Raw genomic sequence first — 15,423 nt, 5'->3', positions numbered from 1 at the left:
CTTTGCTTCGTACATATACCCCCGTCAAGGATGGCCAGCGGCGAAGCGATTTTTTTTTCCGCGTTTCAGCGTTGCTTCCACGGTACGCGTACGACTTGGTTTCCTTTCTAGTTTCTTTCTGTAGTTCCTTATTTTGAACTCTTCGAATTAGAAGCCATTAGCTACCACGCTCTCGTGAGCCGAATGCTGCGTTCCAGGTGACGTGAGTGAGTGGCATCAGCTGAATGCGAGTGTCGCTAGGGGGTCGGTGTACGTAACCAAGGCGTGTTGCAATCACGCCTACACCGTGGATGACCTCGTTACGGCGCGTTAGGCGGGGTAGCGCAGTAAAGAAAGAAAGAAAGAAAGAGAAAACGTTGGCAACTGCTCACGTAAACCACCGGTGGAGGTGACTGCACGAGTTCGTTAAGGGTCATGCGCATAACGTAGCCATTGAGGTCGACGAACTCGTATTTCAGAAAAAAATACAGGCCGTGACTGTGACGACAGACATTGGTGCTTTCCCGGCATAATCACCATCAGCCTAGTTACGCCCACTGCAGGGCAAAAGGGCCTCTCCCATACTTCTCCAACAACCCCGGTCGTGGCATAATCGCTCGACGATAAAGCTACACACGTCGAGATACACACGTCGACGTCGTTGATGGAATCCATCAACGACGTCGACGTGTGTATGCATGTGTTTTAGAAATCAAGGGATTATCCACGCAGAATTTATATGGACAGCGTTATTGTCCCAGGGCAATAATGTTTGTCCATGTTATCAACATTTAGTCACTGAACAGTTTTGAGCTCATAGAAACAAGAGATAGGGACAGAGAGAGAGCTAAGCGATGAGGGGGAAAGCATGGAGGTTAATCAAGGACGTGCCCGGTTGGCTACCCTACGCTTCTGGAGGGGGAGAAGGGAAGAACAGACAAGGAGAGAAAAGAAAAATAATAGTCGGTCATTCACAGTCAGTCACAGTCGAATCTCCACTGTCACAGGCGTTCGTACAATCCAGTGTCTTTCAAGACGCGCAGAAGGGCTTTCTTGGCCTTTTGCATCGGCTACAATATAGTTACCTTCATTTCCAACTGCACTTAACCTAATCTAATCAATCGCTCAAGGAGCGCGCCTTTAGAGTAATTGTTCTGCACGCCCTTGCCAGGCGTTTTCTTTTCTGCAGTTTGTAAATACATGAGGGCTTCCTGTAGACAAACAGACGCACATACAAACACACGTGCGCACTTCGCACCATTCTTACTGCGACATCACTCGCGGTGTGTGCAGATAGCTTTGTCGACAGCTATAATCGCAGTGCGTTTGGTAGCTGCAGAGAGAAGAGAACAATCACGCTCGTCCTTCGCTGGAGTGAGGACGTCGACTGCGTCAACGATCTTTATCGCGGCTGCATCGCCCCGTACAAGGCACAACGCACAGCCCCAGTCCAATGGCGGCGTTTGCAATCGCGACGCTATGCGCGTTTTTGATAAATAAACTGAAGGACGCGAGCTAGAAAAAAAGAAAAGAAAGGGCGAAAAGAATAGATAAACAGGTTTTCATATTTCGAGAACTGAAACCGAAAGTAATCTATATTGAAATGAAAATAAAATACAAACAACGAAGATATGCGCCTGCCTTGTCTCTATACAAGACGTGGGCTGTAAGGCGCGGTAGATATTGAAGTATGCATATATTGACGAGCTTGATGTACCGAAGGGGGCACTAATTGGAGCCCTGCTATGAGCGATGGAAAACTGGGTGGTAAACAAAAATGGTTCCGGGTACGTCGGAAAAGCGTTTGTTGGGTGCGCACACCAAACGCTCATCGCGCATTCATTGAAGCAGATAGCGCTGGATGAAGAAAGAGCTTATTGAAAGCAAACATTAGCTTGCGCAAGTACAACGAACGCCCATTAAAGAAAACAAAAAAAAACATCTAAAGTTTGTCTGTGCGTATACACTGTTCTTCACATGCGAGCGAACTGAGCAAAAAAGAAAAAAAAAATATGCTCGGCGAAATCCTACATCTGACTCGCGGAAACGTTAGCAAGTTCGAAACCGACCCGCCGCTCGGAGAACACAATGAGATCATCAGGGAATTGTCCGGCTTAAATTACGCCGCGAGGGTAAAGCTAACAGATGCAATTACCCTGTCGCGGCATGTCCGCTGATGTACCCCGCGCAGGCACGTCGACCTTTAGAGGAGGCCATTAGCGTGTCAGGCTAACAGTACCAGCTGCTCGACAGTGGTCCCAGGTATTAGCGGACTCGGCCTGCGAACGCTGTGCCGTTAACATCGGTAATTACACCTCCGGGGATGGCGGTCCCGCAAGCCGTTCAGTGCATTGTCCCAAGGGGCTGCGTAGCGGTGTGCCCGACGAACGCGTTGACGGTGCAAGAGCTAACCACCATGGAGTATACATGCACTTATAAGAATTCTTGGTGATATCTCATAAACTTTCGATTCATTTTCTATAGCCTTCAATTGTCACTCATTAGAAAATCGTCTGTAGTTCAGCCTGGACTTTTGTAACAGGCAAGTCTGGAATGCGCCTGCTATAGAGGACCCACCCACGCTCTCGGCAACGCGCATGTCGAACCTCAGAAGAGTCACGCTGGTAAAACACTGAGCGCCTCACTAACGCTTCGCTTACGCGAGTTATGGTGGTCATTAAGATGGTCGTAACGAGGCGGTGGTTATCGCGCATTGTTATCATTGCTCATACGTTAACTACAGACCTTACACTGCAGCGTAGTTTGGTTTAAAAAGTCCCGTTCCACGCCTTCAGTCGCACCGTGCTTTCAGAAGTCAGCGCCGTTCTACCCCACGGACATGGCCGCACAAGTGGGAATACTCGCGTGTGGGCGACCCATTCAGAGGGAACGCAACGTAGCCTGCACGGGCGCCGATCCCACGCAACGCGCAACTTTTTGTGTTGGTCTTGGACCAAGCGCCTTCCTTGCGCACTCTAGCGTTCGCGGAGGTGTCGGTGCGTGGCTGTGGAGCAGGATACATGTTGTAAACAATAATCGAAGCAGAATGCTAGTGATAGCTAAGCTCATCAGCCCAGAAAGTCGCACGCGCCATTTTTCAGTACCGTAAGAGAGAGAGAGAGAAAAGGAAAGGAAGGACAAGGAGGTTAGCCGGTGTAATAACTGAATGCGACAGACTTGAGTGCCGTATACTGTAGAAACGTTAGGCATCGTCGAGTGCAGGCGCATGCGTCCAACTCTCGTGTTCCGTCTCTTTCTCTCTGTCTCCTCTCCCTCCCCACGAGCAGGGTAGCAAACAGGTCAAAGTCTAGTTAAAGTCAGTGCACTTCCATCACGTTCTCTTTCGCACTGTCTGTTACATCTCAAGCGCAGGACTTCCCGTCTTCGGTTTAAGGTCGCTAACGGTGCCGCAAAGTATTACGCAGTAGAGATTGGATTCGGCAGCAACGCAAGAAACCACGTGTGCCGAGCGTCCAGTGCACGCTAAGGAAACCGAAGCGGTCAAAATTGATCTGTACGCAGCCTCGCGACGTTATTTCACATGGCCATATCTTGGTTTGAGGCCGTAAAGCTCAACCCCCCCCCCCCCTTTTTTTTTGTTAGCACTACAGGGCTGCCACGTATGGGTTATGCAAGTACGCAAGCTTCTCTGCAATAAACGTTGGAAAGTATAATCAGACAGATATACCCTATAGGTATGAATAACACTTCTTTTTTTTTTACGGTTCAGAAGGCACTGCTTTAAGGCGCTAGGGCAGCTTCTTTACAACACGTTCTTGCACTTATGAGGTGGGAAAGAACAGTTGAATATATAACAAAAAAAAGAAGGGAATCTGAAGCTGTGGGCTTGCCAACAGTGACGTCAGTTTCGTCCAGCTTAGGTGCTTTCACGGTATACTATATATTTATTTGCGATGGCTGTTGCAGAGGTCGACGAAACCAGGCCTAAAGGAATTAAATTGATGTGATTTAACGTCGGAAAGATTCACAGTGGGCTACGCGGCGAGGCGCAGCGGAGAACTCCGGATTAAGTTTTGATCGAGCAATGTGGGTCATAGCGCTGGAAGACACGGACAAGAGCGAGACAACATGGAGGAGCGCTAACTTTCAACTGATTGTTTATTTGCGGAAAACCACCGTGCTTGTGCGCGCACGCCGATTAGATAGATTGCTCTAACTATCACAAAAGAACCGTACTTCTAATTTTGATCACCTGAGGTTCTTTAACGTATATTCGAAGTAAAGTACACAGACATGTTACAGTGCGCCCCAATCGGAATGCGGCCGCTGCCGCAGCAGGGTATCGAACTCGGCTACCTGACGCTCTGCATCAGGGCTTCAGAGCCACCGAACCGTTGCGGTGGGTCACGTTTGGGGGAGAATTACTCGCATTGGCGACCTCTCGCGGCGGCAGTTGGCACGAACTTTTCGGCTTCGAAACGCGAACGACCGCATTGGCTAAGGGGATGGAGTTTTTTCGAGCTTCCGGCAGCAACGGCGTTCCAACACGTGGAGTTATTACGACTACACGCAGGCTTCCTTCCACGCGACGCCGCTTCGAAAGCAGCATTATGAGGAGTCGGGCAGCCCGTGAGATCGACGCTGGCGCCAGACGTCGCGGGAGCCAAATGGCTCTCAGACGCGTCGAGGTATACGACGCTGGCGGAAAGAGGGACTCGAATGCCGTAATGCTTCGGCGAATGGCTGCGTTCTCTGAGCAACAAAACCATCGCAGCGAGCAATCTTCATTATTATTTTCATATGTTTTTTTTTTACGACGTTGAAAACCGCTTCCTGTCGAATGGCTTTGCCGTCTGCATCCACGGTACGGCGTGAAACGAAAGATGTCTCACGCGTTATGCGAATTGCAGACGCTATACTATCGTGAATGTGCGATACTTTCTTTCCTATATAGTCTAAAACGACGATGTGTGAAATATTACGTGGCGTGCCGATAACTACGCACTGATGGGCTTATGGTCCGCGGTTGGTGATGACGTGTATCAGCTGCGATGTATGGTCTGTTGAAATAAAGCTTTCGCGTAGTAAACACGTATCCTAATGTTCGGATCGCGCGATATTTAGCGCTACGATACGTTGAGGACAGGCGGACTTCAGGGAGACATTGTTGAACGGAAGAATAGCATTTGCCCAAAAGCATGACATCGTAAACCGAAATTTCTTCTGTAATTCCACAAATTCAAGCTTCGACCAGGATGCCAAGTGAATTTGACCCTCAAGTTGCTTTAGTTATTATTTTTAAATATTGCCAATCATCAGATCGCTTTCTTTCTCATGATAATTGTTACGAACAACCTAACAAAAAGTATTTCCTTTCAAAAGGCATGACGCAATCTGGTTGAAGAGGGATGGTGCTTTGCCGGTGGGTGGGGGTTTAGATGTAAACCTTTTGATGAACGCGCGCATCAAGCAGTGAACAAAAACATATGCAGATGCGATGCGTGCGTGAAAATATCGGCAAGTGCGAAGTGTTCTGTATGAGAAGGGCCTCATAGAAAACGATATTACGGATGATTAACATAGCCATAGATATCTTTAATGATATTATTAGGCTAATATGTTATTCGGCTCATTTTTCCGTGACCAGAGGGTGTCACACTCATGTAGAATGTTTATTATTATTATTATTATTATTATTATTATTATTATTATTATTATTATTATTATTATAACATTAACGCGAACGACAACTACGAAGAGGTGGTGGCAGTGCTATACCGGAAGTTTACGTCATTCCAGAGTGCAAGTAAGCGCTTCCGCAAACAAGTTTAATCTGTATAATAGTGGCACATGACGAAGCTAAGATAACGGGGTAGTTTTTATGGATACGCAAACTGAATGTACGAGTAGCCACTGCATGAGGCGACATAAGCGCATCCCACTGCCTTCATGTGCATGGTGGTTGCCTCCTGTACCAGCTGTTCAAACCACCACAGTACGCCATTGCCCTCTAATGGTGAAGAGAAAATTGCAAGCAAGAAAATAGTTGTCTGAAATCATGCGCGAATTATTTTATTGTGCTACATTGGACGCGGTATATTATTTCCCAAACAAGCGCCGCAGCTCTCTGAGACCCTCTGGAGAACGAGAACCTGGAACGCCTTCGATCACATGATCAAAATTGCATGGACAACTCAACCCATCGGCTGCCCGGACATCTCAACAGACGGGCTCTTTTTTCTAGGGCTCTTTTTTTTTTCTTCTAGGTTTCGGTTACCTGCGAAATCTCGACCCTCGATCAAATATAAAACAAGCGACCTCGCTTGTTTAGCAACAATACACCTTGGTAGGAGAGTCATGCGAGCGGATGCTATAATCGTTATACGAATTATTCTGCTTATGCAAACTTCTGAAGAAAGCGAGCGAACAAGCGGCCGAGACGAAATACCAGCAGCGTTTTTTTAAGCTGCACTGCAAGACTCATTACGTTCCTCCGCATAGGAAAACGTAACGCCGACATAACAGTTTCGCCTTTAAATACAGCTCAATCAGGCCGCGCCCGACGCACACTTGCGGGTATACACTTCACATGCTGCTAAGATTGGCAAAACAGGAGCACGAATTGCCATAGTAACCTCTCACAAGTCACTACGTTCTTAACGATTCAATGAAATGGTAAACGAATACTCTATCGAGAAGAGAAGGCGTGCGAAAAATAAGAGAGAGACATCCCTGCAATTGGTTGCGAGTCACCCACCTGTAGTATGGCGATCCCTCGATCGCGGCGTGCTCGTTCTTCTAGAAATCCGTCAGGAATCCGCGTAAGCGGTACAGGCCGACTGGCCGCGCACACCCGCGAGACACCCGTCCACAAACACACACACCAAACGGGGCAACGCGGTCCGTAGCGACATGCAGCACCGATGTCGGCCACCGGGCGACCACCGGTCAGATTCGCCGCCGCCGAACGAAACTCCACTAGAGAACTTCCCGTAGTACCGAGCCAGGCAAAACACAACGATGAGGTGTCCGGAGAGAGAAGCTCGGGGTGCAAGACGCGCGCACGCACTCGACAGGCGCTGGCCGCCGACGACACGACGTTTCGGCTCTCGCGAAACCGTTCTCCTTCCCGTGCGAGCGCTGGCCGAAAAGCGGGACGCGGAGGAGCAGCGGCTGCAGTCCGCCGGCGCGACTATCGTCGAGCGACTGGGATTGGGCGCGCGGCCGCCTTCTCCATCACCTACGCGGCGCCCAGTTTCTTCGTCGCTTTGTTTTTCCTCTCCTCTGCCTTTTTCCCCTTTCGTCAGTCACGCCAGAGTAGCAGCGAACGCTCGGTCACGTGGCTATGTGAGGCTCGACGTCACGCGAAACGTCACCACGGCGGAGAAAGCGGCCGTACGAGAAGGAGTGTGAGTGCTAAGGAAGAGGAGGAAGACTACGGCGCTGAGGACGAAGGATAAGCAAGCGGCGGCGCGCGGGAGGCAGGTTCCCCTTCCTTCGAGCAGCTCTGTCCACCACCATTCGGTCGCCGTACGCCGCCGCCGAAGCATGTCGCATGCGGCCGATGGCGACAGCGGCTGCGCTGGACACGTCTGGCCGGCGGCTGGACGGCTAGTGCGCGTAGGCCGCGGGATCCCTTTAGCGCCTCCGGTGAACAGGGCGGTCTGAAGCACGCACGCCGTGTGCTCTCTTGGTGTACCCATACTGACAATCACGGTACTGACGGGGTTTCAACTTGTTTCGAGCTTGTTCCACGCCCAACAGAACGCTCAGTGCTCCAGCCGGAACTCGTCGGCAAACGCATTCGGTGCGCATTTCTGCGGTATGGTCAGGTGTGTGTGTGTGAAAACGTTTATTGTACTCAGGTCCGGAGGCTCGACTTCTCAAGCCAAGGCGGGCCGCTCCCACGTTGGCACTGTCAGGCCAAGCCTTTCAGCGACATCATGGGCCCTCTGGACTGCCCTTAGACTGCCCTTATATATATATACACACACACACACACATATATATATATATATATATATATATATATATATATATATATATATATATATATATATATATATATATATATTTATATATATATATATATATATATATATTATATATATATTTATATATATATATATTATTATATTATTATTATATGGTCAGGTGGAGTGCGCTAACAAAAAAAAAGAAAGGAAAGAAAAGAAAAAGGAAAAAAAAAACAAGAGGAGGTGTGCGATGTGCCTTGCTGAAGCCCAACCCTGCTCAGATTGCATTGTTCACGGACTCGAGCTACACTTTGGTCCACTTGATTCTTCGAGGAAAGTTGTCGTGACACAACCCTTGGCTGACCAGCCGGAAGAAGCCACGGCGACGCATGTCGGGCACACATGGCGAAAATTCGGATACAGCCTGCACATCTTCCGCTGCGCTTATGCGCACCTTTTCACTCGTGACGGCTAAATTTGTCTAGCTCGAGGTTTTTCCACAATGTGTTGCAGGGATTTTCAGGTACTCTAGTGTGCTTGGCATCGTTTGATATGATATAATACATAATATTATAATTGGCTACTCGTGCAGAGTAGCCAACAGGAACTACCCCTGGTTAACCTCCCTGCCATTCTTTGGATCCTTTCTCTCTCTCTCTCTCTGTCGCTAAGGCGGCGAGTTGCTTCGTTGTTATTGTGAAAACCACATTATTTGAACACAACCACGATATATATACCACTGTACTCGCGTCCTATACGATTATAACCGCGATGTGGTCACGAGGTAATAGAGGGCTGGAAATAACTGAGAGCGTGGATGAAAAAAACTTTTTTCGTCCACTTTAATTTCGATTAATTTATCGTTTCTTTATTTCGTTTATTAAGCACAAGTAATTTCCCCTATGTTGTCCTTGGTGTCAGTGTTTGTTGGCGTTTCATGATATGACTAATAAAAATCGGGTCCCTCGGTTAACCCCCTTTCTTCTCGTTTCTATATATATATATATATATATATATATATATATATATATATATATGTGTGTGTGTGTGTGTGTGTGTGTGTGTGTGTGTGTGTGTGTGTGTGTGTGTGTGTTGTATGTATATATGTGTTGGCCTATCGGCGCGTCAAAGTAGAAAAATACATAATACAGAAGACAAATATGAAATGAAGCAGGAAGTTGTTGGGGTCTTCTCTGTTTGATTCTTCATAGCGCTTGGCACGGTTGGTAGTATTGCCTTCGTCAAAGGAAAAAACGGGGATATTTAATTTGATTTCATTAATTTACTCTCAAAGGCGCAGCATTACAGAGAGGTGTGGTAGTTACAAAAGCAGTGAAACACACACACACACACACACACACACACACACACACACACACACACACACACATATATATATATATATATATATATATATATATATATATATATATATATATATATATATATATATCTCGGTGTATGTGCCCTGCTATTCTGTGTACCCGCCGTGGTTGCTTAGTGGATATATGGTGTTGGCCTGCTAAGCACGAGATCGCGGGATCGAATCCCGGCCACGGCGGCTGCATATCGATGGGGACGAGATGCAAAAATATCCGTGTAATTGGATTTAGGCGCAGGTTAAAGAACCCCCGGTGGCCAAAATTAATCCGGTGTTCCCCACTACGACGTGCCTCATAATCAGTTCGTGGTTTTGGCACGTAAAACGGCACATAATTTTCTTTTTATTCTGTTCTGTCTTTCGTACACACCTGCTTCCAACACCCGTCACGGTCCAAGACAAATTAAAACCGTAATACAGGATAACAACATTCATATCTGTATGTTGCAGCGATTTCCAGCACCTGTGATCGCCGTTATAGCCACCTCTATGAGCACGTCGCTAGCACTCGGCAGCCAAAAATGCACTTGGCCATGACTGCAGCATAATGCAGAAACACCTGGCTTCGCAGTCTAGAAAGCGTGTCGATGTTCATCTTCTAATTAAGTAGCCAACCACACTCGTTTCAAGTAATCCTGATCATTGAACGCGCCTTTTTTTTTTTGAAATTTCTATCTTATATACATATATCCGCATCTGAAATACGGAAGCAACAGACGATCAAGGGGGACAAGCGATCGTTGTTGTGGTTTATTAAATGATAATATCCTGAGTAAGAGGCCACCGCAGGGCCGGCTATCCCAATTGTTAAGTAAGATCCACTGAATAAATATATATAAAGAAAGAAAAGGTGAAGGAAACGGAAAGAAAGGTGGAAAGAAAAAATTGCAGAGGAAATCACCACCGCACAACTCATGCATAGCTTGCGATTGTAATACCTAGTCGGGGCACGACGAAACGGGCGGAAGCTCAGTCACAGCACACGTCACAATAATCACTTCTAAAAGAAACATAAATAAGTGAGAGAGAGAGAGAGAAACCTTCTACACAGCGAATAATAAAGCGCTTTCGCTACGCGTACTATACGTAAGACACTCACGCTACATTGACGGCGACCGAGATAACAATCAGCCTTCGGCTGGCTGCCATAGTTGGCTGCCCCACCGACGCTGGCAGCATAGGTACGTACGCGCTTCCCCGCTAACTATCGATTCCTCGCCCATCATCTGCAAGCGAGACGCCAGATTCGTAGCAACGAGTCTCCGTGCTTTCTCGCACGCATAGGCGCACGTAGTCCGTGCAGCGTCCGATCTCGCGCGTTTGTTGCCCGTTGCGAGATGCCGCGCCGCCCGACCAGCGGACGTGGGGGTCATGCGGCAAAGCTAACCGGAACGAAGCCGGCCTGATTTACGCCGCGCTTTGTCTTCGCCGTCCGAGCGGGCGCCTCGTGGGAAAACCGGCGCTGCAGGGACGGACATCGCGGGAAATAAAGGCAGCCACGGCTCCGTTGACGCGGTTAGCGCCGCCGCCGCTCCTCGGTGTGCGAGCGGCATGGCACCGCGCTGCTCCGCGGCTGACTGGCCATCACGCGGAACGAGCGCCGCAGGCGCTGGACCCCCCCTTCGAAACTTTCACGCTCTTTTACACACGAGCAGTGCAAGAAGGAGCGTTGCGGGAGAAAACACCCGCCTCATATTTATTTATTTATTTATTTATTCTTGCGAGAATTATGAAACCACACTGTGTCTAGTGTGTCTGGTGTGTTCGTAGGCATGTTCTTAAACCGGAAGCAGTGTGCAGCAAAAAAATAACGAAGGAATCACAGCCACAAACCACAGTGACGAAGTAACGTGCTTTGAGGACCTTTAATGTCACTCGTTTAATCTCGACGATTTTCGGTGGCTTGCGATACATTTCCGTGTTGCAGACGTGAAAAGGAGCAGACGGCAGGAACAGTTGCTGCTAACAACTCCTTGTTTATTCGTGTCGATAAAAGAAGCCCTGTGGGTCTGCCGCTCGTATTCTAGGTTAACGTTCCCGTTCATACGGCCACAAAACATGAAAGCGGCCAGAAACACACGATGGAAAACTGTACGCGTGGTGCCAGGTTGGATGGCAAACGGGTGCACCCAAGGTATACGACACCATAAATCGCATTTGCAGATGGATGGCAACTATACGAGCACGTGCGGTGCCACTCAAGAGTTTCTCAGACTTCGGGCTAGTCATGTCTCATATCTGTCAGTTTTTGTCCCTTTTCTGTGCGTGTGTGTGTTTGTGTGTGTGTGTGTGTGTTATATGCACAAATGCTGACAAAAGCACACCAGTCGCTGAAATAAGATTACATGGAGCCGTATTTTGTGATGCTCGACTGTTCTTTATTATTGCACAGTAATGCACGAGCACGGCAATTTGCGACGAACTATACCTATTAGACAATGCGATTTAGTTTTGATATAAAGTGAACTTTTTGCCCTTCTTCATACGAAATTTTTCCTCCAATCACTGGGCACAACCAGAACGTCACCTCTGGAGTCTGCACAAGTTCGACACCGAAATGAATTTCCACATGCCACTTAACCTGAAAAGCTGCGACACAAGTTTGGTGCACAGAATGCTACTTGACGTGGCGTTCACACCGCGCTACGCGCACGACATCGGTCGTAGGAGCAGTCCAAATTATGACCAGTGCCATGTAGCAGAGACACTATAACGCTCATATTCTGCGTCTGCCGAGCAGGCACAATCGAGCGACGCACCTTAGCCTCTTATATGGCAACCATGGATCAATGCAAGACCATTCTCGGGGGACCTTGTTCTGGCTCCTCGCCCTCACCCGAGACAAGCTGTGCACTTACAGTAAGGGTCGTAGTGTGCGTCTTTCTTGCACGTCAGAGCACTGTACTCAAGGTTGTGATTCAAATATGCTGCCATGTTAACGAACATTCACAGCACCAACATAGTCGTCATGATCATCATCACACAGTCCTCTTTACTTCCCTTTTCCTTTTCCCCAGCGCACAGTAGCAGGTTAGGGATACGGGATTGTGCAGCAAATTTTCACTGTGTACTGCGTGGCATTGTATATTGTTGCGGTGCATTTGGACAAGATCATACGCGCAAGAGAGAGACAAAGAGGAAGTGGTAGGCTCTCTACTGGAAGTGTGGCCTTTGTACGACCTTGCGCGATTGCCACCAACTTTTGCCCACGTTAATAATTGCACATACATTTGTGAATCGGGCTTCCTCTTCTTAACAGTCGGTGGAAGTGCTGGGTAACGACTCAGAACAGAGCTTCGCAGTGGCCGCCGCTTCGGTTCTTCACCGTTTTCTCGTCACCCTGTCTGGTTCGGAAATACCTGCATCGACTCCCGTACTCACGCATCCGCGTGATCCGGGAACCTTCTGCGGCACCGATGGCGCCGACGTCGACGACTGGCTGGAGATGTATGAGCGGGTAAGCAGTCCCAACAAATGGGATCCCACAGTGATGCTGACTAACCTAATATTTTTACTTGGCCAGAAGAGCGCATGTGTGGTTCCAAAACCACGACGAACTTCGTGACTGGGCGACCTTCAAGCCGAAGCTGCGAGATCTCTTCGGAAAACCACTGGGTCGGAAAGTCGTCGCCAAGAACGAGTTGGCATCACGAGTTAATTACTACGACACGAACCCTTAAATACAAAGTATGAAATCATGAAATGTGTTGTGGTTTGTGTTTCTTTGGCTCCGTCTCAATCGCCTTATGAATAGCCATGAACCAACTCGCCCAAATCAATGTTTTACTATGAAATTATCTCCAGTAAAATTTTACATTGCCTACGCATGTTTGAGAGACATATTATTTATTATAATAAATTATACTTTTATTATAGCTATTATAGTAATTTTATTATAAACAATTGCGGCGTTTGTGTCAGCTCCCCAGCACAGCGGGGATGTTCCAATCTGCAGGTGCGCATCCACGAACTGTTCTACGAATAAATCCCCATCCAATCGTTCAGGCTGCAGTGATTGGAAAAGTGTGTGTGTGTGTGTGTGTGTGTGTGTTTGTGTGTGTGTGTGTTGCTTTGCTTCACTGCATTGCTCTGCCCTGGCACAAAGTCAGCAGAAATTGGGGGAATAGGATAAACGACTACGCCGCAGTGAACTGTTTATTTCTCGCCGGTGGACGGCAAGTGTGCGAGTATCACCCCCGTATTACGGAATGTTCCTTCACTGGACACTCCACCTCCACTCAAGAAAGCAGATAACAACGCCACACCTAGATAGAAACGGCCACTGCCCTTAATGATCGTATATAGCAATTCTTAAGAAGTGTAACGTCTTCATCACTCCAGGGGCGGCTCCGTGCCCAACTCGGTGGAGTGGAGGAAGAGCTTCGAGTTGAGGATCGTTTGACAATACGGGAGTAAATCATGAACGGGTCACGAGGAAAAGTGATTGTGTGAGTGACTTTACGGTGACGACTATTTACAATTATAGTTTCGAAGCAAAAAAAAGTTTATAGGCAATAATTGGTGCATGAAGCGGACAAATAAAAAAAAATTCTGGACAAATAACGCCAGAGCTGGCTGAATATCTCAGCCGTTGGCAAATTTTCTGTAATGCTCAGAGAAGGAGACGTTCTGTCGGAGAGCAAGCAAGTCGATGTTACTCGATAGTGTGACAGGGTGGGTATGTACACTGGAAGAAAGCTTTTCTTAACCAGCACCGAATAGCGTGCAACGGGAAAGTGAGAGTGCATAAAACAACAGCGACATGAAGCTTTAGCGACATCAAAGACAAGGCTGGCAGTGTTATTTTACAGAAATGCCGTGGGCCTCCGCTCAAAGTTGTGCAACCCTGCAGCGGGAAAGAATTCAGTAGTCCTAGAGTCACTGAGAGACTATGAACGAGCCCACACATACAGCTCTGCGAGGAAAGGCCAAACTCGTTTTATGCTGCGTTAGTCATACGTTACGTCACGTCGCCAACACAACACATACACACGCACATACACGTACGAGCACTCTCTCTTTCTTTTTTTCTAATACACTCAGCCACACGGACATATTCACTGGGAAATAATGGCTGGACGTGATTATATTTGTGCACGCTTTCGTTTTGCCACGAAATTGAAAAATAAGTTTTACTTCCCATTTTTCGTTCTTTCCCTTTTATATCTTACAATCACGCGAAGAAAAAAATAAAGAAAACAAGCAGAACTTCTCATTCTCATACTTTGATGCGAGAGCATCACATGGCCCATGTTGAGCGAACAAAGAAAGGGCGTCTGTAGTAGCGAAATAGCCCCTAAATTCCCATTAGCTGCGACACCACGTGTTGCGTGAGGGGAAAGGACATCGCCGCGAAGTGACGCCAACCTCGCTCTCGATCGCGGAAGCCTGGGCTCTCGCTTGTGTTCTAACTTCGCATCGGTAATCGCTGTAAAGAAAGGAATGTATAAAAACCTCACCGACGAGTACGATGCTCTCTAATTGCGAAATTTGAGCATAGCTCTATATGTGTTTTCATTTAGCGATATATTGGCTGGCGCGGACAATCGGTCTCGTGCGGCACGTTCCAAACGGAGCGAAGTGTGGCGCATCTGCCTCGCTAATCGAGAGATCGCGAGAGGCAGCGCGTGGGTGACGGTGGGTGTGATTCGCAGCATCCGCCGCAGACAGACCTCCGCTCATGCAGCAATGTGTTTTCATGCAGACGACGCACGGTACTCTGGCGCCATATCGTAGGCATCGTCTCCGCACAGCCCGTCTTGCGCGGCACTACGCTCTTCTTATCACGCTTTCGTTCCACCAATGACGAGAGCGATCCCTTCGTCGCGGGGAAGTCGTGCCACCAGTGTCAGCGGCGACGGCACCCAATTAAGGGTGCGTCACATCGAGCATTACTCGTAGCCGCTCGCCATCGCCCCTTGCAGGGGCAGTGATCCCCGTCACACACGCTGCATGCTACCGCGGACTGACCTCAGCAGCAGGCACTGCGGACGAACATAGCGTTCCCCACCTTACGGCACCGTGCTCGCCCCCCCCCCCCCCCCCTCGGAAACGCGGATGAGCCGCGGACGCCGTGGCCGCCGGCAACTCAGCGCATGCGCAGGCTGTCTGCCCTCCGCTCCTCTT

At 48.4% G+C, this 15,423-nt stretch overlaps 1 protein-coding gene and 1 long non-coding RNA gene across 5 annotated transcripts in view; one reads left to right on the top strand and one right to left on the bottom strand.

Moving 5' to 3' along the window:
• LOC135912848 (uncharacterized) overlaps positions 1-12,994 on the top strand; it is a 42,583-nt gene extending 29,589 nt beyond the window's left edge. For both annotated transcript variants that reach the window (XR_010567800.1, XR_010567801.1), the window contains 2 exons: positions 12,557-12,754; positions 12,821-12,994. This is a non-coding gene — a long non-coding RNA (uncharacterized lncRNA). The remainder of the gene's footprint in view (positions 1-12,556; positions 12,755-12,820) is intronic.
• Positions 1-15,423, bottom strand: part of LOC135912847 (uncharacterized) — a 335,829-nt gene that overhangs the window by 211,175 nt on the left and 109,231 nt on the right. Inside the window, exon 1 of one of the 3 annotated variants that reach the window (XM_065445404.2) lies at positions 6,698-7,186. The exons of 1 other annotated variant lie outside the window; for it this stretch is intronic. The gene's annotated coding sequence lies outside the window, so the exon portion shown is untranslated. Of the gene's footprint in view, positions 1-6,697; positions 7,187-15,423 lie in introns of those variants that run through there. One more of the 3 variants, XM_065445403.2, reaches the window with a different exon arrangement.

The sequence above is a fragment of the Dermacentor albipictus genome, chromosome 3 (genome assembly GCF_038994185.2).
Source record: "Dermacentor albipictus isolate Rhodes 1998 colony chromosome 3, USDA_Dalb.pri_finalv2, whole genome shotgun sequence".
NCBI classification, from domain to species: Eukaryota; Metazoa; Arthropoda; class Arachnida; order Ixodida; family Ixodidae; genus Dermacentor; species Dermacentor albipictus.
This window is presented reverse-complemented; position numbering and strand designations above follow the sequence as displayed.